This window comes from Balaenoptera borealis (genome assembly GCF_965194805.1).
Source record: "Balaenoptera borealis genome assembly, chromosome: 5".
Taxonomy (NCBI): Eukaryota; Metazoa; Chordata; class Mammalia; order Artiodactyla; family Balaenopteridae; genus Balaenoptera; species Balaenoptera borealis.
This window is the reverse complement of record NC_138862.1, coordinates 22687306-22715069: the sequence shown is the minus strand read 5'-3', so window position 1 is coordinate 22715069 and position 27764 is coordinate 22687306.

Sequence of the window (27764 nt, the reverse complement as noted above, 5' to 3'; positions counted from 1 at the left end):
TGGTAAACATGTAGTAGGAAAAGAGGACTGTGTCTGCTTATCATATCATAGCTTCATTTTTTTAAAATTGAAGTATAGATAATTTACAATGTTGTGTTTTTTTCTGCTGTACAGAAAATTGATTCAGTTATACATATATATATATATATGATATATTATATATCTTTATGAGAATCGAGAATCTATGTCACACTCGACTGATCTCCAGGTATGACCTTTGTTATGTCAATGCAGCATAATATGGGATTTTCAGGAAGTTAGATTATTTAAATGATTAAATGAGTAATTTCAGTTAGGAGTTACTACAGAGGCCAACAGTAGATAGAGTTTCAAAATCAAGAGATCAGGGGCCTCCCTGGTGGCGCAGTGGTTGAGAATCTGCCTGCCAATGCAGGGGACACGGGTTCGAGCCCTGGTCTGGGAAGATCCCACATGCCGTGGAGCAACTGGGCCCGTGAGCCACAATTACTGAGCCTGCGCGTCTGGAGGCTGTGCTCTGCAACAAGAGAGGCCGCGATAGTGAGAGGCCCGCGCACCACGATGAAGAGTGGCCCCAGCTTGCCATAACTAGAGAAAGCCCTCACACAGAAACGAAGACCCAACACAGCCATAAATAAATAAATAATTAAAAAGAATTAAATCTTAAAAAAAAAAAAAAAAAAATCAAGAGATCAAGTGCCCATAAGAGGTAATGTATAATGATTCCAGAAAAGGAACTACTGCAATTGTGAATATAGAGCTAAAACAAAAGCAGTTTCTATGCAGTTTTGGGAGGTAGAAATGTAATTAAAAGGACTTCAGGAGAGAATCTGAGATAAGTGATGAAGTAGGAACAGCATTTTTTTTTTTTTTCTGCAAATGGTGAAGACAGAATGGAGTGGTAGCTCGTGTGGGGTGTTTTGGTGTGGTTTGCTTGCTATTTTATTTGGGAACTCTAGAACATGTTCATATCCTAATAGGAATTTTCCAGTGAAAATAGGTCATTGGTGCTGCAAGTTAGTGAGGGGTATAGATGCTGGAGTGAAGTTCTTGCAAAGGGTATAGGGTACCTGGACCAGAAAATGATTTGATGAAGTGGTTGTCTTTACGTAAGAACAGGAAGACCATAATAGTTGAGGTACTTTATCATTTGTAAACTTAGGAAAGGAAGACATTATCACTACTAACACATGTGGTGTGCGTTCATGATTTGGTGTGTGATGATTAATAGGTGTGTTTGACAACACTTTGTGTGAAGTAAGAGGCATTGGGAGTAACAGACGTGTAAGAGTATTAGCATATTCAAAACATTATTATTAAATAAAACCATTCTATTTTATGCACTACTTCTATATGTAATATAGACAAATATTTAACTAAATAAAATTAATTTTCACCCTCTGAATCATTTCCTATAAGCTCTAAACCAGGTATAATTATGTCCTACTACAAAAAAAAGTCTTTGATCTCATAAAAATGTGAATAAGATTTCCAGGGCTTTCGTGTATTCCTTATTTTTCCTTAATAATAAAAAGAAATATATAGCAATTTTTCTGAGTCCTTTCTACTATAAATAGTTACATATCCTTGATTATAAAAGTAGATAGTTGAGACTTTTAACAGACACTTGAATACAGATTCATTGCTTGTAGGCATGAACAATCCAGAATGTGTGCATAAACTCTAAACCAGCAAGCAGTCATATGGGGACTGAATAAATTGAGAAAACATAGACAACAAAATTTTCAATTAAAGTATCATGTAATATGATGGGTTTTGAGTAAATTATCAGGGACTGACACTCGGAAGTATTCTCCTAATCAGATAATTTTGATTAACCACCCCTTCACTGTGCCTATGCAAATAATGTCTCCATCACTATTCTAATTTGAAACAACAGGTTTCTTTTATTAATGAATAAAAGGAAGCTAGCAGTGATAATGACAGCATTATGGCTAATATTAAAATCTAAAAAGTAATATGATGGAAGTAATAAAGTTGATTCCTAAAAGAGAAAATTGGAAGTTCATTGAAAATATTTACTCATGTAAAATTATAGTCATCACTAGCCAGGGTCATACAGATAATGAAGAAAGACATTCTTCATAAATACACTGTTCTGGTTTTAAGTCTTTTGAGTATTAATTATTTTCATCCTTTTTGTAAATAAATCGCATCTTAGTACATAAATAAGTTACTTCAAAGTAATTTAAAATCATTATTAAATGTACATTGCTATTATTGAATACATTGTCAACTTTGTGGCCCTCCCAACCCACAGCTGGAATTTATCTTGTCCCATGCTATGTTGTTAAATATAAAGATGATCAGAAAAAATTTTTAAAAGAGAATTACAGCTGTATGACTCCCTTTTTTAATCTAGAAAATACCTACATGCACTCTGGACAGCACTAGCTTATATACACTAAGAAGTTCAAGTAGGATCTTGAAAAGTATAGGCAAATTCAAGGTGCGCCAACTTCAAAGCGCTGAGATGCTATACGCTATTTAAGAGTTCCAGGTGCTCCATCTCTTGGCCACTAGCTGAGTACTGATGTGGAGAAAATATTATCTATACCCAAATAAAGATGTATAAATCATTCATTTGAATTAGGGGGGATGCACAGGAAGCAGGAGGCAAGTAAGGAAGAATTTACCTCCCAGAATCTCTAGATTGGCATCATCCCTACCACCCACATAATTAATTTTGTCCTGTTCAATTTACCACAGTGAATGGTCTCTACCACCTGAGATGGTAATGCAGCACACAGAAGTGGCTTTCCCTACCTTATCCCTGAGTGCTCGGGTTCCCTGGTAATGACTTCCAATTCAAATATCCCCACAGGTTCATTCCATTCAGTCTACGTTGTCCAGGCCATAGCATCAACAGATTTCTTGCTGCTTTCAGGACCTCTGTCTAAGTCCATCCAGCAAGCAATTATGCCAGAGAACACAGGAGTTTGATGGTTTTGGCATTCTCTCTCATCAAACTTGTGAGCAGTGACAGAATCAACAGACAAAGTAATCTTCACATAATCTTCTCATTTCTAGACTTTAGCTCCTTCTTCATCTAAACATGAGGTATAAACCTCTCTGTTGTTGAACATCCAATGGAATGTAAACCCATTCTATCCCCAATAACCATGTCATTGACTTTACTGTTATACCGACAATTCACTGGCTCCTGTCTACAGATTTAGCTACACTGAAGATGGGTGGGAAGGGCTTCTCTTTGAAGCTTTGTCAAAGAAATTCAGTTCCTTCTTTATCAAGAAAATACCTGCCTTCTATAGCATGTTAATTCCCACCGTGAAGTTGCTGCTGCTTGAGAAGTACTATGAACATTTTTTACCTAGAAATCTCCTAGTGTGAAAAGTGAGATCAGGAAAGCTTCTATTTTGGCTGTTTTCATGTTGGCCTTATTTCTGGAAGCATCTTTGTCTTTCCATTATTCTTCAACATGAAAACAGAAGTTCTCCAACAGGATGACAAAAAAGTACCTAAGTCAGCATAGTCTTACTCCACTTTTGGGCTTAATTAATCACTCAGAAACAATGTTTGTTTAGCAGAGTTTTGAGAGCTATAGAGATTGTTTCCAGGGAGTACATCTCAGGCACAGAAATACCACCAGCCATTCCCAGCAGGTTAATAAGAACAACTAACTTGGTTTGTTGACCAATAATACTTGAAATGAAAGCCTTTATCTTTGAGCTGTTGATTATCATATTTCATCATAGGACAACTGAAATTTGCCTTTATGATGACCCAATATTCACTCTAAACTTCTTATTATTATTCAAAAGACTTTGCAAATATGCCTATCTGCATCTGATAATATCTGAAATACTACACAATTGTTTCTCTCAAGTTTTCTGGTCATGTCCATGAACTTAATAAATTTATTAAGTTCATGGACATGACCAGAAAACTTGAGAGAAATTCCTATTCTGATTTTTTTTTAATAAATCCCTATTTTGATTTGTTTCCACTAGTTGAGACAATTCTGTGCAGTACATTGTGCAATAGGTTAGACAGAAACTCAGCCTCCTCCTGGCTTCTGTTAGTTGAGCTCAGATTCAAGTGTGCAAGGCACCCAAGCTCTGACATTGCTCTCCCTTTCTATATCACTGTTCATGAAAGAAGTGTTATTGTTTCTTCTGATAACCTAACTGCAGATCTATACATATAACTCAGCATTAACTGATCCAGGTAGCTTTCCATCTCAACATATGAACATCACTTCAGGAAGTGGAAGACTGGAGTTCTTTTTGATGGTACATGTGTGTTACACTGAGATTGTTCTGACCATGGCAGAATATATCTGTGACCTCTGTCCAAATTTCTTACTTCTATTAAGAATGGGTGGCACTGTTCACAATAGAAATTGAAGGGGTCAAAGTCATGATATATTTGCCTCCAATAGTCTCTAGAAGGAGTTGGGACAGAGGTCAGAATACTTTCAATTGACCAAAGTCTACCTATATGGAATGTTCTTATATATCAGATGTAGTATCATTAATTGCTTTGAGAGAAGTGTAGAGATGTAAGACAGTCGAGAAAAAGGATAGTGGTATTAGAATAAGTATTTTGAAACACACGCTCGAGACACTATCACCTTTAGTTACAAAGAGCAACTGAAGCAAAATTGAAGTATATGTAAGTGATTAAATCCTTTGGATGGTAAGAGAATTCTTCCTTTGCAGATATTCCCCTCATTGAATCTGTTCATGCGTACCTTATTGAATAAGGCAAAAGCTGACACTGTTAAGTTGAATACTAGCAAAATATGGAGCATGAGTAAAAGCTAAGTTTATACAGATATATTTTAACTCCAAGTAAATATCTTCCTTCAAGAGAGAAATAAGGTAAAAAAAAATGTAATTTACCATCCTCTCTTTAAAATGAGAGGTTATGAAAAATACTTAACTTTGGCATATTTATATATTTATATCCATATATTTTTATATATGGGGAAATATACATATGTATATTTCCATAAGTTTAATTATGGTCCTTCTGTGTTTTTCAAGTAATTTTAATTAAAATTTTATCTCAGTTTTAAGATTATTCTTACTAAGTTTTCCACAATAGTCACTGATTTTTTTTTTTTTTACATTTATATTCAAAATTTCTGTCTTGCATATTTTGTATCTTTGTGTGTTTTGTCCTTTTTTCTTGGGCAAATATATCAGGGTTTAGTTACTTTGTAACTCAAAACAAAGAACAAACATTTGGTATTGTAGATCTTCTATATTTTTTTGATTTCTAATTTATTCATTCCTGCTGTTTAATGTTTCCTCAGTCTTAATAATAATTTTCTTCCTTATTTTTGAGACAGTTGACCAGCTTACTAATATTGAGTATTTCCAAACATTTGCTTTTTTGGTACAAAATTCATTCTATTTACTCCCCTGCTCCATCCTATAAGAACTGTTGTATTTATATTTTTTCAGTTATAAATTGTTCATGATTTTCATTTTACTTTTATATTTGTCCTATTATTTACTTGAGTATATTTTAATATTTTTCAGTTTATCAGACAATCTGAAATCACAATTAATTTTCAATGATGTCAAAAAAAATAAGGATTATAATCCAGTTCCTTTGGATTACCATTAAGCTTTCTTTTTTGGCTTAGTATGTGGGCAACAACTGAAGACAACATATGATTGTTCAATAAGACGTATATACTCCTATTACTGAAGGATTTGATTTATATTTATCAGTTGTTAATGTTTTACAAATTATCTGTATTCTTACTTTATATTTACTTAATATATCACTTTCTGAGAGATCTAGGCTAACCTATCACACCACAGTTTTAAACATATAAATCCGCCTTTAAAAATTTGCTATTTTAAAAAATATATTTTGACGTCACATTGTTTAATGGGTACTACATCAGGACACGTATACAATCCTTATGAATTGTTCATCTTGTCACTAATTCATGATGCATTAGCTCTTATAATGTTTTTATTTTTATTAAAGTTTTTTTCTGATATTAACATTATGTTAGCATCTGCCTTAGGTATCACTTTCTAGTCATTATAATTCAACCATCTTTTCCAGTTATATTTCATGTATGATTTTTGTAGATAGTCTAAAAAAACACATGGGTCAAAAAATGAAATAAAGGAAATTATAATGTTTTATGAACTTGACATAAATTAAAACACAATATATCAAAATTTGTGGGCTGTAGCTAAAGTTGTGCTTAGAGAAAAATCTATAGGCCTATATATTTCTATTAAACATGGTTAAAATTTTAAAACAATGATCTCAACTTAAGAATCTAGAAATAAAAAGATTAAATTAAATATAAAATAATGAGAGGAAAAATAAAGGTGAGCGTAGAAAACAATAGGTTAGAGAGTAGATGGACAATATAGAAAATTAAAATAAATGCCTGCTTATTTAAATAGAATAATAATAATAATAAAACTTTAGCTAACCAATCAAATCAAAAAGAGACACTATGAATTACAAAAATCAGTAACAAATGAGGGTTTATGACTATATATTAAATATAGTGTAATTAAATGTTAATAAGTAGAAACTTTGAAGAACTTTTTACCAATAGACAATTTTTATGAAATAGACATTCTACAAAATTACCAAAGCTGTCTAAAATTAGAAAATGTATAGGATCATATCTAATAAAGAGATTGAATCCATAAATAAACACTTTTTCCACAGAGTACTCCAGATTCAGATTATTTCACTGGTGAATCTTATTGAAAATTTAAGGAAGAAATATACCAGTGCTACATAAGATCTATCAGAAAGTAAGAGAAAGAGGGGCTCGCGGAGCCACCCCGGCTGGCTAGGTGGCAGTTTTGTGGCTGCTGCCAGGCGGAGGCCTACTCCGCCTGGGCCCTGGGCCCAGCCCTGACCAGGCCCACTGGGGAGGCGAGTGCACCGGCTCTGATGAGGATGTGGACCAAGCCGTACAGCAGATTCTGGACAGAAGTTGCTGGGTGTGTTTTACCACTGATGAAGATGATGGAACAGCTGAATGGGGGTGAGACCATGCAGATGCAGAGGATCCACAAAATGGGTTCACCAGGCTTGTCTGTAGCGCTGGGTGGATGAAAACCAAAGAGGATCATCACCCAACTTCAAAAAATTAGGAAATTATGGCCAGTAGTGTTTTATCTAGATTCCTACCCACCAACCTCCCATGCCCCACAACCACACACACCCTGTACTATTTTGAAGCAAATTCTAAAAATCATCTGTAAACATTTACTGATACATAACATTTCAGTATATAACTCTAAAAGATAAGGCTCTCTTTTTTAAACTATTATCACACCTAGGAAAAATTATCAAAAATTCCATAATATCAACATATAGTCAGTGTTTAAGTTTCCAGTTGTTTTATAAATGTAGTGTGTGTGTCCTTTTTCCAGCTTGTTTTTTGGACTCACTATGCAAATAAAGACCACATATTGTAATTGGTTGCTGTGTATTTTAATGCATTTTTTAACATAAAAGTTTTAAGTATGAAAATTTCAAACTTACAGAAAAGTATATGTATCAGTTATGCATTTAACAAATGTTAACTTCATACCATATTTGCTTCAGACATCTCTTTGATCTTTTTTTGTTTTTTTGAAAGAAATGTTTGATATGAAATCCCTTCCCCTTATCTTTTTCTTTTTTCCTATTCAGAGTTAACCAATATCCTGTAATTGGTGTATATCATTTCCACATTATGGTTTTATGCCATAAACTTATATATGTATCCATAAACATATATTATTTGTTTTGTTTTAATAAAACAAAAATATGACATATTGTTTATTGTTTATGGATACATAGATATGTAATGGAAAACAAAAAAATGATATATTGTGTATGGATACATATATACATAGTGATAGTATAAAAGAGCCTGCCCTCCTTCCCTCTCTCATCTGCTCCATGTATATGTGTGTGTGTGTATGTCTATTTGCAACTTATTTTTTTCACTCAATGTGCATATTCATACATGTAGCACAAATAGTTAAACTGCTGTATGCTCTTCCATTATGTGAATAAACACCAGTATATTCATTACCTTAAAAAAAAGGGGGGGGGGGAGAGAAAGAATATGCCCTAGATCTTTTTAAAATATTTTTATTTTGAAATAGTTTGTCACACAAAAACTTGCAACAGTACTATATAGATTTCCCATAAATTCTACATCCAGCTCCCTTTTATCATTTAAGTAATCAAATCTTACATAATCATAGTACATTGTCAAAAACAAAAAGTTGACATTGGTATAAAATTTAAAGCAGAAAACCATGTTTGGATTCTTGTATTTCACCAGCTTTTACATGCACTTCTTTTTTATTTGTGTATATTTTCATGAAATTTTATCACAAGTATAATTCCATGTAGCCATCAGCATAATCACATAACAAAACTATTCCATCACTGCAAAGAAATCCCCTTGTGTTGCACCTTAATAGTCATATAATTACCCAAAACTTAACCTCCAGCAACTATTAACTGTTCTCCATGGGTATAATTTTGTTACTTTGAGAATACTACATATATAGAATTAGATGTTATACAACCTTTTGCAACTCACTTTTTTCACTCAGCATAATTCCCTCAAGATCCATCCAATATATGTATATGTGTGTGTATATTTATATAGCTTTCATAGTAAAATACAATTTAAAACCTCAAGAGGAGAAGTATTATCTATTTACTCTTCATATATTTATCTATTCTTTGTTCTTTCTTCTTTCCTGATATCCCAAGTTTACTTGGCTATCATTTCCTCTTTGTCAATTCCTTTAGAGGCAGGTTTGCTCGTGTCAGATTCTTTTAGCTTTATTTCAAATGAGAGTGTTTTTTATTTTACCTTTATTGCTGAAGAATATCCAGGTACAGATATCTGAATTATCAGTTTTTTTATCAGCACTTGAAAAATATTGTGCTACTTCCCAAATAAGATGAATGCAAAGATATCCACACAGAGCATAATATAATAAAAATGGCCACAGTTAATAAAGGCATCAAGAGGAAAAAATAAAAACGCATACAAGCGAAACCCCATGTGGTATCAGATGATATTTCAGCAGAAACTTTATAGGGAGTGGCAGGATATATTTAAAGTGATGAAAGGAAAAAAAAGAAAAAAAAACTTACAACCTAGAATACTCTATCTGGGAAGGTATCATTCAGAATTGAAGGAGAGAAGAGAGAAAATTTCCCAGACAAGCAAAAATTAAAAGAATTCATCAACACTAAACCAACCTCTATTGAAATGTTAAAGAGTCTTCTTTAAATGAAAAGGCCACAACTATAAATAAGGAAAGATATTAAAAGAAAAAGTCTCAATCAATTTAAGAAAATTGCCAATATATCAAGCACATGTTTCAACCACAACAGTGTAAAACTAGAGATCAACTACAAGAAGAATACTGGAAAAAACTCACAAACAAACATGTGGAGAAAAAAACAACATGCTACTAAACAACCAATGGTCAATAAAAAAAATCAAAGAGGAATTCAAAAAAATATCTTTAGACAAATGAAACTGGAAATACAACTGTCCAAAATCTATAGGATGCAGCAAAAGTAGTTCTAACAGGGAGGTTCATAGAGAGACAGGCTTACCTCAAGAAACAAGGAAATCTCAAATATACAATTTAAATGTACATTTAAAGAAATTAGGGGGAAAAATAGAACAAGCAAAGCCTAGCTAGATGGAAGAAAATAATGAAGCTCAGAGTAAAAATAAATAAAACAGAGATTTAAAAAAACAATAGGAAAGATCAATGAAATAAGAGCTGGTTTGTTGAAAAAATAAAATGGACAAAATTTAGCAAGGCTCATCAAGAAAAAAGAGAGCACATCAATAAGTAAAATCAAAAATAAAAGAGAAGAAATTCCAACTGAGACCACAGAAATAAAAAAAAAATCATAAGAGAATGCTGTGAAAATATATGCCAACATTAGACAATGTAGAGAAATGAACAAATTTCTAGAAAAATACAATCTTCCAAGACTGAGTCATGAAGAAATATAAAATATGAGCAGACTGATTAATAGAAATGAAATTGAATCAATAATGAAAAAACTTCCAAAAACCAAAAGTCCAGGTTCAGACGGCTTCATAGGTGAATTCTGCCAAACATTCGAAGAAGACTTAATACCTATCTTTCTCAAAATATTACAAAAGACTGAAGAGGAAGGAAAACTTCCAAACTCATTTAACAAGGTAAGCATCACCCTGATACCAAAACCAAAGACACCACAAAAAAGAAAATTACTGGCCAATATCCCTGATGAATATCAATGGAAACACCCTCAACAAAATGCTAGCAAACCGAATTTAATAATACATTAAAAGGATCATACACTATGATCAAGTGGGATTTATTCTAGGCATGCAAGGATGTTTTAACATCCATAAATCAATCAACGTGATATACTATATTAACAAAACAAAGGATAAAAATCATATGATCATCTCAATAGATGCAGAAAAAAGTATTTGACAAAATTCAACATCCATTTATAATAAAAACTCTCACCAAAGTGGGTATAGAGGGAACATGTCTCAACCTAATAAAGACCATTTACAACAAGCCTACAAATAACATCATACTCAATAGTAAAAAGCTGAAAGATTTTCCCCTAAGATCAGGAACAAGACTGGATGCTCACTCTCACCACTCTTATTCAACATAGTATTGAAAGGCCTGTCCACAGCAATTAGGCAAGAAAAAGAAATAAAAGGCATCTGAATAGGAAAGGAAGAAACAAAACTGTCACTATCTGCAGATGACATGACATTATATATAGAAAATCCTATATGCACCACCAAAAACTATTAAAAATAATAAATGAATTCAGTAAAGTTGCAGGATACAAAATTAGTGTGCAGAAATATGTTGCATTTCTATACACTGATAACAAATTATCAGAAAGAAATAAAGAAAACAATCCCATTTATGCTTGCATCAAAAATACCTAGAAATAAATTTAACCAAGGAGGTGAAAGACATGTACTTTTAAAACTGTAAGAGCTATTGAACTATGAAAGACCTGTACTATGAAAACTGTTGACAAAAGAAATTGAAGATAAAACAAATAAATTGAAAGATATACTGTGCTCATGGGATGGAAGAATCAATATCCTTAAAATATACATACTACTCAAGGCAATCTACACACTCAATGAAATCTCTACCAAAATAACAAAGACAATTTTCATAGAACTAGAACAAATAATTCTAAAATTTGTATGGAACAACCAGACTCCAAATAGCCAAAGCAATCTTGAGAAAGAAGAACAAAGCTAGAGGTACCCCACTTCCAGATTTTAAACTATGTTACAAAACTACAGTAATCAATGAAACCAAGAGCTGGTTTGTTGAAAAGATAAACAAAGTTTATAAACCTTTAGCCAGGCTCACCAAGAAGAAAAGAGAGAGGCCTCCAAATAAACAAAATAAGAAATGAAAGAGGAGAAATAACAACCAATATCAGAGAGATACAAAAAATCATAAGAGAATATTATGAACAGTTATACACCAACAAATTTGACAACCTAGAAGAAATGGACAGATTTCTAGAAACATAAAGACTACCAAGACTGAATGAAGAAACAGACAATTTGAACAGACCAATCAGTAGAAGTGAAATTGAATTTTCAATAAACAAAACAAAACAAAAAACCTGCCAGAAAACCAAAGTCCAGGATGGCTTCACAGGAGAATTCTATCAAACACATAAGAAAGAACTAATACTTACCCTTCTCAAACTATTCCAAAAAAATGGAAGAAGAAGGAACGTTCCCAAATTGATTCAAAACAAACAAAAACAAAAAAACAAACAAAAAAGAAAATTACAGGGAAATATCCTTGATGAATATAGATGCAAAATTCTTCAAGAAAATATTAGCAAACCAGATCCAATAATATATAAAAAGGATCATACACCATGATCAAGTTAGATTTATTCCAGGGTCACAGGGTGGTTTAACATTCACAAGTCAATCAATGTGATACACCACATTAACAAAAGGAAGGATAAAAATTATATGATCATCTCACCAGATGCAGAAAAAGTGTCTGACAAAATTCAAAATCTATTCATGATAGAAACTCTCATCAAATTGGGTATAGAGGGAACATATCTTAACATGATAAAGGCAATTTATGACAAACCCACAGCCAATATCATACTCAATGGTAAAAACTGAAACCCTTCCCACTAAATTCAGGGGCAAGGCAAGGATGCCCACTCTTGCCATTTCTATTTAACATAGTATTAGTAGGCCTAGCCACAACAATCAGACAAGAAAAAGAAATAAAATGTATCCAAATTGGAAGGGAAGAGGTAAAACTATTACTATTTGCAGATGACATGATCCTTTATTTAGAGAACTGTTAAGTCTCCACCCCAAAACTACTAGAACTAATAAATGAATTCAGCAAGCTTGCAGGATACAAGATTAATACACAGAAATCTGTTGTGTTTCTGTACACAAATAATGAACTATCAGAAAGAGAAAGTAAAATTTTAAAATCCCATTTAAAACCACATCAAAAAGAATAAAATGCCTAGGAATAAACTTAAGCAAGGTGGTGAAAAATGTAACTCAAAGTATAAAACAAGATGAAGGAAATTGAAGGTAACACAAAGAAATGGAAAGATATCCTGTGCTCTTGGATTGGGAGAATTAATATTGTTAAAATGGTCATACTCTCCAGAGCAACCTTCAGATGTAATGTAGTCCCTATTAAAATACCCAAGATGTTTTTCACAGAACTAGAACAAATAGCCCTAAAATTCACATGGAACCACAAAAGACCCCAAATCGCCAAAGAAATCTTGAGACAAAAGAACAAAGCTGGTGGTATAACCTTCTCAGTAACCAAAACACAAAACATGGTACTGGCACAAAAAACATGGTACTGGCACAAAAACAGACACATAGATCAAAGGAACAGAACAGAGAGCTCAGAAATAAACCCACACACCTGTGGTCAATTAATCTATGACAAAGAAGGCAAGAATATACGGTGGAGAAAAGACAGTCTCTTAAACAAGTGGTGCTGGGAAAACTGGACAGCCACATGTATAACAATGAGATTATAACAAGCCCTTACACCATATACATAAATAAACTCAAAATGGTATAAGACCTAAATGTAAGAACAGAGACTATAAATCTCCTACAAGAAAACATAGGAGGAACATTCTTTGACATAAATTGTAGCAATGTTTTTTTGGTTCTATCTTCTAAGGTAAAATAAATAAAGCTAAAACTAAACAAATGAGACCTAATTAAACTTAAAATCTTTTGTACAGCAAAGGAAACAATTGACAAAATGAAAAGAAACATACAGAATGGGAGAAAATATTTCCAAATGATGTGACTGACAAGAGGTTAATATCCAAAATATTTAAACAGCTCAAACAACTTACTATCAAACAAAACAAAACTACAAAAACACAACCCAATCAAAAAATGGGCCAAAAACCTGAACAGACATTTTTCTAAAGACATGCAGATGGTTAACAGGCACATGAAAAGATGCTCAACATTGCTAATTATCAGAGAAACACAAATCAAAACAACAATGAGATATCAACAATGAGGTATCACCTCACAGCCTTTCAGAATGGCTATCATCGAAAAGCTTACAAATAATAAATGTTGGAGAGGATATGGAGAAAAGGGAACCCTCCTACACTGTTGGTAGGAATGTAAATTGGTGCAGCCACTGTGGTAAACAGTATGGAAGGTCCTCAAAAAATAAAAATGGAAGTACCATATGATCCAACAATTCCACTCCTGGGTATATATCTGGAAAAAACGAAAACACTAATTTGAAAAGATACATGCATCCCAATGTTCAGAACAGCACTATTTACAATAGCCAAGACATGGAAGCAACTCAAGTGCCCATCAACAGACAATTAGATTAAGAGGTGTGTTATATATATACAATGAAATATTAGCAATAAAAAAGAATGAAATTCTGCCATTTGTAGTAACATGGCTGGACCTAGAAAGTATTACGGTTAGCGAAAAAAGTCAGACAGAGAAAGACAAATACTGTTTATAATTTATATGTGGAATCTAAAAAATAATACAAATGAATGTACATGCAAAACAGAAACAGATATAAAGCAGAAACTAACACACCATTGTAAAGCAATTAAAGATGTTAAAAAAACAATAAACAGAAACAGACTTATAGATATAGAAAACAAACTTGTGGGTACCAAAAGGGAGAAGGAAGTGGGGACGGATAAATTAGGGGTATGGGATTAACAGATACAAACTAGTATGAATAAAGTAGATAACCACAAGGATATAGTGTATAGCACAGGGAATTATACCGATTATCTTGTACTCATGTACAATGAAGTATAATCTGTAAAAACACTGAATCACTATGCTGTATATCTAAAATTAATATAATGTTATAAATCACCTATACTTCAATTAAAAAAAAACAGCAGTGTGGTACTTGCACAAAAACAGACACGTTGATCAATGGGACTGAATCGAGTCCAGAAATAAACCCATGCTCATACTGTCAATCAGTCTATGAAAAAGGAGGCAAGGATATACAATGGGGAAAAGACAGTCTCTTCAATCAATTGTTCTGGGAAAACTAGACAGCTACATGCAGAAAAATGAAACTGTATCACTTTCTTACACCACATATAAAAATCAACTCAAAATGGATTAAAGACTTAAATGTAAGACCTGAAACCATAAATCCCCTAAAAGAAAACATAAGCAGTAAGCTCTGTGACATTGATCTAATCAACATTTTTTTGAATTTGAATCCTCAGGTGAGGGCAACAAAAGCAAAGATAAATAAATGGAACTATATCAAACTAAAAAACTTCTTCACATTGAATGAAACTATCCACAAGATGAAAAGGAAGCTTACTAAATGGGAGAATATATTGCAAATGATATATCAGATGAGGAGTGGATATACAAAATATATAAACACTCAAACAACACAATATTAAAAAAAAAAATAAACAACCAGACTAAAAATGGGCAGAAGATCTTAATAGACATGTTTCCAAAGAAGACATAGAGCTGACCAACAGGCACATGAAAATGCACTCAACATCACTAATCATTAGGGAAATGCAAAACAAGACCACAGTGAAATCCCACCTCACACATGTCAGAATGGCTATTATCAAAAACTTGAGAAGCAAGTGTTGGTGAGTAGGTGGAAAAAGAAAAGAACCTTGGTGCACTGTAGGTGGGAATGTTAATTGGTGCAGCTGCTATGAAAAACAGTATGGAGGTTCTCCCTCCGCAAAAAAAGTCTGGAACTATCATATAATCCAGCAATTCCACTTCTGGGTATTTATCAGTAGAAAATAGAAACACTAATTCCAAAAGATATATGCACCTATGTTCATTGCAGCACTATTTATAAGAGCCAAGAGATGGAAGCAACCCAAGTTTCCACGGACAGACAAATGGATAAAGAGGATGTGGCACATGTTTCATATGCCACATAAAAGCCATTAAAAAAAAAAAAAAAAGGAATCTTGCCACTTGTGGCAACACGGTTGGACCTGAAGGGTATTATGCTAAGTGACAAAAGTCAGACAGGGAAAAATACAGTATGATTTCACTTATATGTGGAATCTAAAAAAACAAAACAAATGAACAAAGAAAACTAAACAGACTCATAGATATTGGTAGATTGACATAGTGGAAGGGGGTGGGGGGATGGATGAAATAGGTGAAGGGGATTAAGAGGTAAAAACTTCCAGCTATAAAATAAATAAGTCACAGGGATGTAATATACACATAGGGGAGATAGTAAATAATATTTTAACAACTGTGCAGTAAAAGATGGTAATTGGTCTTAACAAGGTGATAATTTCATTAGGTATATAAATATTGAATCACTATGTTGTACTCTTGTAACTAATAAAATATTGTATGTTAATTATCACTCAATGAGAAATAAATTAAAATTTTTTAAATTTAAATCCTTCTGAAGAGATTTTGTTTTATGTTCAAAATATTGAAGAAATTGCCACAATTTAGTATTTCTACTTAATGGCCATAGATATCAAATATGTGCTGCAGTGTTAGAGATTCATTAATTCATTCAGCAACCATTTATTGAAATTTTCTTTCCCTCTAACTAGGAACTAGTTAAATATTACTGAAAAAAGAAAAAGATGTGTCTCTTGGCCATATAGAGCTCTAGGTCAGTGAGAGGAAATATGAAATACATGAAAAATATACAAATAATTATGTTTATAAATAATAGGGAGTCAATTTTAAGGTGGTAGTTCCCAAATTTAGGTAGATATTAGGTCAGAATTCCCTACTCCTAGGTCATTTTTTTATTATTTTAATCATAGCAATCTTATTTAATTTTGAGATTTTAAATATAGAATATAATAAAAAGAAACAATAGAAGCATTTTGCAGGTGGATATCATCATCATCATTATTGTCATCGTCATCTTGGCTGCCATCTTGGTATGCTTGAAATCCTTTGTGGTAAAGTACACTGCAGTTCAGTGCAAAATGATTAAGAGTCTTATAAAGTCTAACATTATGTTGGAAAAAGCCTCACTGGAAATGCTTTCAGAAGAAAAATAAATTTTATGGAAATTTTTAGACATTTCCATCACTGTCTGAAAGCCATCTGTCTAATCTAAAAATAAATTGCATGCATTTCCCCTTTTAAAGAAACTAAGAGTATGTATTTTGTTTATCAAAATCCAAGAGCCAGTTTTCTCTAACAAAGAAAAACAAGGCAATACTTACTGCTGCATTTTTTAAGCATGCAAACATAAGACATCTAGAGACAATGTACAAGTTTGCTGGAAATTTTCATTTTTAAGAAAAGTTTTGTCTTGTCTTCTAAAGAGAAAATTGAAGTCCCTATGCCAATCCAAACAATAAAAAACAAACGGCATATAAAGAACCCAGATGTGAGAAGGAATGCAAATCACCATACTAAGAAGCTGAGAAAATTACTCAGCAGGATCCAAAAATAATTAGGAACTGAGTGAGCATATTGGTAAAATATTAAAAGTACTTTGAAAACTTTTAAGTGACAATACATTTAGTAGATTTTTTTCTTCTTGGACAGTATGATGAGTCTTTTTTGAAAATAGATTACCAGTGGGGGTTGACAGCTGTTGTAATATTTATTTTTCTTTTTAAATAAAACAGAACCAAAGAGTGAGATTTATGTGAAATTAAGTCCTAATATATAGAATGTTTCAATATGTTTGAATACTATCTATACTAGAATTCGGGGATGAGGAACACTAGGAATTTTAGAAACAAATATGCTTGGTTTATCTATATCTCTAGACTTAAAAAAAATGAGAAAAGCAAAACAAACAAAACCCCTCAGAACAAGAGCTCTTCTGGGTAGAGTTCTAAAAATGTGTTGCTGCCTCCATTTTAATAGAATCATGACTTTCGTAAAGCTCTTTTATTTGATGGATTATAAAAACAAACAATATATCTTACCCAGGTATATTAATGACACAGAGATGTCAGCTACAGCAAATCCTTCCAATTATAGTGGAAGACTAAATTTTCAGTTTTGTTGGTGGCTTAAAACTTGGAATGATGTTAGAACCAAAATTAATATTATAAAAGCATGTGTTAATATGTATTTTTCATTAATGAAGATTTCAAGCTACAAGGTAATTATTTTTCTCAATTTTGAGGAGCTAGAGAAAGCTATCAAGTGTGTAATCAGAGAATGAAGATGAATTGGATAGGGTAGAACTCTGTGTCTTAAGTAATGATAACTAACAAATCATATGCAGGTTAAAAAAAAGTTTACAGATGGATGCTGAAGAACCTGAGATGGTCCATGAATGAGTCCAACAGACAGCACAGATGAAACAGCAACTGCAGCAAATGGAATAAATTTGCTAAATAGAAACTTTATTGCTTTATTGAATGCTGAAGTTGAGTAATTTAAATATAATATATCCCATGTTTCTCTGCCCTCCCTCCCACATTCTATCCTGGTTCCCGTAGTCACTTCTAAATTACTAAATTGGACAGTCACTTGACATATATGCTGTGCCAATTTTTCTCCATTTCTTCGAAGGATACCTTTGTTGCTATTGCCAGGAAAGCCACCAATATGGACCTTATAAATATTGCCACTTCTTGTATCCTACCTACTCCTCCCCAAATAACATTTTGTCAGTGACACTTCAAATGAAACGACACTGCAAAGGTGTGGAGAATCTTTTTCCAGTTTCTTATACTGATTCAAATGTATCTATGTTTGGTGTTTATCTGTCTAGTTAAATAAAAGAAGTGATGGCCTGAATTTTCAAATATCTCTGGGTGACCGCTTTTTCTATTTCTGTTTGTAAGTGCTTATTATCTAAGACTTAGACGGGAATCATGCTGGGTGGTTAGTGGACCAATTTTTCAAACTCCCTCTGGACACAAAATTCCTCTCACCTGGTGCGTGGACAGTTTGGCAGGTGCTTGGATTCCTCTCTGGTAATGAATCTCTTCTCAGCTCTCATGCATCCGTATACCGTGGTGTGTGGTACTTAGGTGACTGACACAAGACTAGTGTTGTGCTTTGAACTTTGATTACAGTAGGTTGATTACAGTAGTTGCCGTTGACGCTGCCTAATAGCCGTTTGTTTTTAAAACCTAAGCTAAATAGAGTTTTTAAATATCTCTTCTTTTTTGGTCGCTACACATGAAAAACTGATTATAATGCCTGAACTACAATCACTAGGCAGTATAATTCAACTTCATTCAATGACTAGAAATATCTACGAAGAAAATATCAACTTTTTGACTTGCTATGAGACCTCAAATCTATAATAAAATAAGATAGCATTGCAGCACAAGTCAGTATGAACATATTGAGGCTTTTATATACAAAAAGCTAAATTAACTGTTCACTTTTGTGTAAGTGTGTGTGTGTGTGTGTGTGTGTGTGTGTGTGTTTGTGTGTGTGTGTTTTATACCACTTCTTATCTGTAATATTCTTCAGGGCAGTCATAATACCATCAATTTTATGATTGTAAATTCCAGGAAAGCTTGTCACACGGTAGTAGAAATAAAATTTTAAAAACCTGAATCACTATTTGTATTAGTTTTAATAAATCATTACCAATGAGTTGATATTAGTTTGGTGCGGATTTCAGCAAACTATGGCCAGTGGACCAAATCCAGCAAATCACTGCTATAGATTTATTTCTCCAACATACACAGACTAGAGGGAATAGAATAATGGGTCCCATCATCTGGCTTCAGTAATTGTCAGCATGTTAGAATCTGTTTTATCTATCTATCTCCATTTCAAAGCAAATTCTATATTAATATTTCACCTGTAAATTATTTAGTGACCTAAAAGATAGAATTCTTACAAACATAAAAATATGTAACAAAACTAAAAATAATTTCTTAATATCTAATTCTTGTCCATGTTCAAATTTTTGCAATTATCTCATTAATATATTTCTATATTTGGGTTTTGAATCAGGATCCAGACTGACCCACATACTGTATTTAATTGCTATGTCTTTTAAATCCCTTCCATTTCATAGGAATTCTCATTTCTTTACATTTTTTGTCACTTTTTGTGGAAAAAGCTAGTCATTTGTTCTGTGGACTATCTCACATTCTTGATTTGGCAATTTGTATTACCATAGTGCTCCCCTATTTTTAATCCCTATAATTCTGTAAAATGGCATTTAGACCTAGAAGTTAGATTACAGTCAGGTCCAATTCATTGGGAAAAATAAATGTGTAGACCATTTGTAAACTCCCTATTGCATCATTCAGGAGACATACACTGTCCGTTAATCATGGTTTTAGGGCTGTTAATGTGGATCAGTGAGTTTTCGGTGTTGTTAGCTTTATCTATTGACAATTTCTCCATTAATCTTTTACCAACTGACAGTGATGGATGATAATTTCCTAGATCCATTATTCCATTAACATTTGCAAAGAGGTAACTCTCTGATTCTATCATTCTTTCTGAATTTATTACATGGAATTCTTCAATAAAGAATTTTCTGTCATCAGCTATTTGGTTACCTTGAAATCAGACTGTATAAGGAAGGTAAAATAAATGCTTGATTATTTATTATTATTTATAATTTGGTTGTTTCTTATTATTGATTAATGATAATTTATAAATATCCCAAATAATTCACTGAACCCATAAGAATCTTCATAGATGACAAATTAGTTTTTTAGAGTATAATTAAGCTCTCTTGATTTTTATACACATATTTGATATATGTCAATCCATTATAGGCATTAATTTTTGCTGCTCAAAATCTGGCAGGCAGATTTCTTGGATGGCTCAGAGATTCCTATTCCTTGGTATACATGTCCTGTATACCAAACACTATAAGAGTAAATGAGATTTTGCAGATTTAATTAAGTCTATGATTAGTTGACTGAGTTAATAAACATGGAAGTCACTTCTGGTGGGCAATCTTTAAAAGACAGAAAGCAGCAGTAGACACCACCCAGCTGGGCTGGAAGGAAGCAAACAACCACGCTGGGATTTGTTTGCGAGGAGGATACACAGCAAGGAGCTACTGGAAGCTTTTAAGACCTGAGAGTATTTCCTCAGAAACAATTAGCAATAAAACTGAAACAGGGACATCCATCCTACAATAATAAGAACAACCAGTGAACTTGGGAGGAATCCCCAAGCGTCAGTGAGATTTCAGATCCGAATAACACCTAAATTTCCACCTGGTGAGAACTCTTGGTAAGAGACATGAATCCCATAGAAACTGAGATTTTTTTTAAATGTTGCTTTAGTCACTAAATTTATGATAATTTATCATTTGACAAAATTTCATACCCTTTCATGATAAAAACACTCAACAAACTAGTAATACAAAGAAATGACCTCAGCATAATAGAAGTCATATAGGAAAAAAACCACATCAAGCAGCATATTCAGTAGTGGACTTTTCCCTTAAGATCAGACACAAGACAAGGATACCTTACTTTAGTACTTCTATGCGAAAAATAGGTCTGGAAGGGAAATTCTGTCACAAGGCAACAACATGGATGAAACTTGGGGACATTTTGCTAAGCAAAATAACCCAGTCACAAAAAGGCAAATTCTGTATGATTCCACTTAAATGTGCTACTTTGAATAGTCAAAATGATAGTAATAGAGAGTAGAATTGTGTTTGTCGGGGGCTAGGTGGAGATAGAAATAGAGGAGTTATTGCTTAATAGGTAGAGTTTCAGTTTTGCAAGATGAAAATAGTTCTGGAGATGAATGGTAGTGATGGCTACACAACCACATGAATGTACTTTATGTAACTGAATTGTATATTTAAAAATGGTTAAGACGATAAATTTTATGTTATGTGTGTTTTACCACAAGAAAGCTGAAAAAATAAATAAAAGGAAGGTATTATAATGTTATTATCTACCAAGTTTTTCCATTATCATGTTATTACAAAATCACCCTAATTTATTTTGTAAAGGAGTATATTTTCAAAACATGTTAAATAATATAGATGGACAATGATTCAAAAATTTAGCAAAATAGCCACAAAATATTTGTGGAAAATAGTACCATGAAGAAGTCAAAGACAGATCTGTCCTTATCTTGTTACTAGTATTTGGATTCTTAAAGAAATAAAATAACTATAGTTAACACAAATGCTTCCTGTTAAAACTTGTAAAATACTTTCAGAAATTCATTTAAAATAATGCCACAAGTTAATGAAAAAAAAGAGAGAAAACATCTCAGTACTCACTGAAGACAGTCATTTTAATTTTCTTTCGGCTTTAAAATTACTATAAATCTAAGTGACAAGAACAGTTTTTGAAAATGTCATCATTACTGAATATGTTTTAGAGATCATGATATATACTATTTTATGAAGCATGAAAATATTTATTTGTAAGCAAATACCTGCAAGAATTATCTGTGTGATGTTTAACTACCTCCATTCCTGATAACCCATAGCAGTTACTTCATCATAACATTCAATATCCACAGTAAAAGAATAAAGGTCATATATAGTTAACTAACCACTAAATTAGTGATAGCCTTTTTCAAAAATTACAAACATTGCTAAGCTAGTAAGATGTAAACAATAAAGAATTTTCCCCCAGTTTTCCCAATAAAAATATGCTGTCTGAATTTCTACCACTAACCCTAAAATCTGTATGTGGCTTAAAGTTTTGTACCGTGAGATTTTTGTTATATTATTCCTACAATTGTGCAATCATCATAGTTGTGATTTGTTTTTTTTAAGCCTTACTCGTGATTCTTAATTACTTTTGTGTTTTATTAGCCTCATATAGTTGTTAAAATATTTTCCCTAAATAGTGTGCTTTGTGATCAAGAAAAGTTGAATTACAATATAAATGTGAAATGTTGTATAGATGTGGCTTAACATTTTAGCTTTACTTGTTATTTGTGCTTAAAAAAGCCACAATTAATAGGGATAGCATGCTACAGATATGAGTAGGATAAGATAAATGATATGAACTACTGAATCTGTAGCCTATTCCAATGTCTTATATTAAGAAATATATTACTTTTATGCTACCAAATTTGATGGTTATTTCTCAATCCACATCTCACTTGACCTATTGACAGCATTTGAAAAACTTGATCATTCCATTCCTTTTCATTTCCCTGGTGGCTCAGTGGTTAAGAATCCGCCTGCCAAAGCAGGGGACACAGGTTCGAGTCCTGGTCCGGGAAGATCCCACATGCCGCGGAGCAACTAAGCTCATGCGCCACAGCTACTGAGCCTGTTCTCTAGAGCCCACGAGCCACAATACTGAGCCCACGCGCCGCATCTACTGAAGCCCGCACGCTCCGGATCCCGTGCTCCGCAACAAGAGAAGCCACCGCAATGAGAAGCCCGCGCACCGCAATGAAGAGCAGCCCCCGCTCGCCGCAACTAGAGAAAGCCCGCGCACAGCAATGAAGACCCAACACAGCCAAAAATAACAAATAAATTAAAATAAATAAATTTTAAAAAAAGTTTGGAATCATTTAGCTTCCAAAGACCATACTCTTTTGCTGATCTTTAACCTTCAGTACCTACTCCTTCCCTTACCTCCATCTCTTCTGTTGGCTCCTCCTTATCTCTGTGAACTCTAATATTAAAGTGCCTCATTAGAAATTCCACATGCAATGACTCTCTAATTAACCTCATGCTGTCTTATAACTTTATAAACCATATATATGCTGATATTTTAAAGACAATTCTTCGTGAATATTTTCACCTTTTTTTAGTCTGGGCTTTCTGTGTAAAGGGTACTGGCAAACTTGGTTTAAAGATGACTGGATAGCAAACATGCCATGTGTGGCAGGCAGAATAATGGCTTCTAAAGATATTCATTTCCTAATCCCCATAATTTGTGAACATGTTATCCTACATGGCAAGTGGAAATTCAAGATGGAATTGAGGTTGCTAACCAGATGATCTCTAGAGAGAAGTTATCCCATATTATTTGGTTGGACTCAGTTTAATCTTGAGCATCCTTAAACATATAGGAAGAAGAGAGAGAGATCAAGGCCAGAATAATGCAATAAGCAAAAGACTGAACAAGCCATTGCTTTTACTCTGAAGATAAAAGGGAGCCATGAGCCAAGGGATGTGGGGAGACTCTAACAGAAAGTGACATCATGCCTTCATTGCATCACCCTGTGGGGGGTGGATCTCAAGGAATCCACACTGAGATGCTCCGTGAGTAACAAATGGTCTGTTTTCTGATCCAGAGACCACATCTTTCCTGTCAGAAGGAGGAAGCCATGAAGGGGAGAGGAGGAAGCCATTACTTTTATCCTGAAGACCCAAGTGGAATTATTATTTTTTAAATTGTTTTTGTTGAAGTATAGTTAATTTACAGTATGGTGTTAGTTTCAGGTATACAGAAGTTATTCAGTTTTATATATATATATATATATATATATATATATATTCTTTTTCAGATTCTTTTCCATTATAGGTTATCACAAGATATTGAATATAGTTCCCTGTGCTATACAGTAAGACCTTGTTGTTTATCTATTTTATAAATAGTAGTTTGTATCTCTTAATCTCAGACTCCTAATTTATCCCTCTCCCCTGCCCCCAATCCCCTTTGGTAACCATAAGTCTGTTTTCTATATCTGCAAGTCTGTTTCTCACAAAGAAATAAGTTCATTTGTATTATTTTTTTAGATTCCACATATAAGTGGTATCATATAATATATAATATTTGTCTTTCTCTGTCTGACTTACTTCACTTAGTATGATAATCTCTAGGCCCATCCACATTGCTGCAAATGGAAATATTTCATTCTTTTTTATGGCCAGTGGCATTATTTTTATCACATAACCAGAAAGTTAGATGCTGGTGATTCATACTTGTACCATAACCATTTGATGATCTCAAGCTGCTAGGTTTCAACTATTTTCCACTCATAGCCCTTACCACGTGGCTTTGTTCTCAGTGTTCACAAGTTTTTTGCACTAATTCCATTTTAAGGAACTAAGAGAGAAGTATGAAGAGCAACATTTTTAGGTGGATAATTTTGGCCTTTTTTATCGGGAATACAACAGTTTTTCTGAAATCCCCATCCAGAACACACCTCATTATTATCATGGGCTAGAATTGTGTTATATAGTTATTGCCATTTGGAGGGACCCAAAGAATCCGTTCTTCTTTGTCTTTTTTTTTTTTTTTTTAAATCTGGAAAATGTACGCTCCAAACAAAATCTTGATTATTTCAGAAATAAAATGGAAATGAGGTAGAAAAGGAGTATCTGCAATATTTTATAATGTGTTAGCCTACTTCTGCATTTTATTTCTATTATTCACCCACATTAATCAAATAATCCTTAACTTTTTTGAGTCACCTTAGAATATGAAGTAAGTTATTACCTCACTGGAACATCCTCTTGTGATATAGACTTGGAATTATCTATTGCTTCTTGATATAAAAAATTTGAGCAAGTACCTCAGTCTCAATGTGGTGAGAGTTCACAACGTTCCCATTCATTTTGCTATTCTCTTGCCACTTTACGTGGCAACATCATTTCAAATGTCCACTTGATTTTACTCTCACCATTGCCTCCTGAAATCTTGAAACAAGAAACCTTGATCCTATTTTTGAAACCCCTACCAAGCAATCAGAGAGCAAATTTATCAGCTTGACAGATGAATCATCTGTTGATTACAGTCATACCTCAGAGATATTGAGGGTTCAGTTCCAGACCACTACAAGAAAGCAAATATCACAATAAAGCAAGTCACATTATTTTTTTGGTTTCCTAGAGCATATAAAAGTTATGTTTACACAATACTGTAGTCTATTATGTGTGCAATAGCAGTATGTCTAAAAAAATGTATATACCTTAATTAAAAATATTTTATTGCTAAAAAATGCTAACCATCATCTGAGACTTCAGCAAGTTGTAATTCTTTTGCTGGTAGAGGGTTTGAAATATTGTGAGAATTACCAAAATGTGACATAGAGACACGAAGTAAGCAAACACCCTTGAAAAATGGCACTGATAGACTTGTTTGATGCAAGGTTACCACAAACCTTAAATCTGTAAAATGGACATCTGCAAAAAGCAATAAACCAAAGTGTAATGAAATGAGGTATGCCTATAATTATTTCCATTCCATTCTGTTAATCGTCTTATGATCTTACAATGGGATGAAGGGAAACAATATCTTTCTCATTCATTGCCCTGATTTTATATTATTACTTTTTGGCTAATTCTTTATCAATTTTGCTTCCTGAGTTAATTTTTCTGGATGATTTCATGTCTCTCCTCTATGTCAAGTATAACGGAGGCTCTCATTGTTGGCCTTTATCATAATGTCATATCTCCTTAGTATAAAGAGTAAGGCTCATTGCATTTTTGTTCCAGGTTATGTTTTCAATCTCATCTGTTGCTATCCTCTCCCAGCCACAACCATATTGCACACAATGTACTTTACACTCCAATTTTACACTTATTGTTCTTCCTAGCACATATTCTGAGGTTCTAGACCTCCATTTCTCTACCCATGTGCTTTTCCTTAGCTGGTATTTCGTTCATAAAGGTCATCTTTTTTTAGGCCATCTGTGAAACCCCAGTCAGATGTAATAGCTTTCTTTTTTAGCACCATTACAAGCACTTTATAATCAGCCCGATCAGTTATTTCTGTAGCTGTCTGTCTCTCTCACAAGGCTAGTCATTTCTTAATCAAAGCAAATCAGATTCAAATCTCCTTCATCTTTGTATCAAAAGTGCCCAAGTACATGGCCTGGTAAAAAAAAATAGATGCTCCATAAAATATGCATTCATAAAAGGTTATAACAGAACTACAGAGTTATCCGAGTTCAGAGGACAAACTTTTCCAGTAAGTGATCAAGAATGTGGCATTATTTTTTTGTTGCCTCTCTGACATTAGACGTATTTCAATAGATAAAAACATAACCCAGTTAATTAAACAAGTTAACTAAAGGCAAAGGATTTTGAAACTATGGTATAAGTCCAGAGAAGAAAAAAAAAAAAAATCCAGCTGGATAAAAGCTAAAATGAATGAAAGGTATTCATGTAAAGTAAGACTATACTTTGACACACATACATACACACACACACACACACACATATGTTAGATTACTTAATTTAGATATAGCAGCTATTTAAGGCTTTTGTATGGAGAGTAATGTGATCAGGAATGTTTTTAAGAAGGCTAAATCTTGAAAGAATAAAATAAACATAAGTATATGAAATTTTGAATTAACAAGGAAGGCATATTATTTAATTTTTACTTATTTTATAGTAAAAATAATTTCTTTAGCTAGAAAATATGGATTATATATGGTTAAGGAGACAGCATAATTTTTTTATTTTGTAAACTACATTATTTCTTTACTTGAAGTATTTACCATAAAGTACTCTTCTTATACTATACCCCTAAATTTATCAGGAATATTTGGATTTTAAAGGACATTTCTGAGAAAATGTGCAGGTTAAAAAGAATGTTGGGTAGAAGCAACCAAGGTCATGCGTGTAACCTCATCCTTTTATTTTACTTTACTTTTCTGTGCCACAGTGATTAATAGCTATAAAAATGAATAGTATTATTACTTTTGATAATGAAATCAAGGCAGTTTGATAAGAATATGGAAATGCATGACATTTTGTGACAGACATTTGATCTAGGAGCCTTTATTCTTTCCTCTTTCAATGAGTGTATTGCATTATTTGCATATTTAGTGTAAAGATAATAGGTTTTCTCTATGGCAAAACTCTTTTGGTAATTTATCCATAATTGAATTGGGCTCTTAGTTGGTATCTTGTGCATGTGTGAGTTTATGTAGTTTAGCATCCTTGTATTATACTGCATGGGTTACTGCTTTAAAAAATTATGCACCAAGGAGATAAATGTCAAGCTCAAGAAGTTCAGATTCATAATTAAACCACCTGCCTTTCTTTTCATACATGGCACATAACAAATAGCCCTTTCATTTTTAACTAACACAGGGTTATTCTATTAAATTTGACTAGCTTTTTCTTAGCTTTGATGTTACTTACCTGATTAGTAGTCCTTTTCTTAAAAAAACCCCAAAAAAACAGAAATGTATTGCATGATATGCTTATTTTTGGAGGATGTGATAATTTTCAGGTCCATGATATATTTCAGGTTGCTGGGGGTACTGTATATTAACAGTGATTGGACCCTTCGGTCTAATGCTACATTTTCCTTTAGGAAAGATTTGAGAAGGGGGAAATAATTATAAGCTGACACATACCAATAATTTA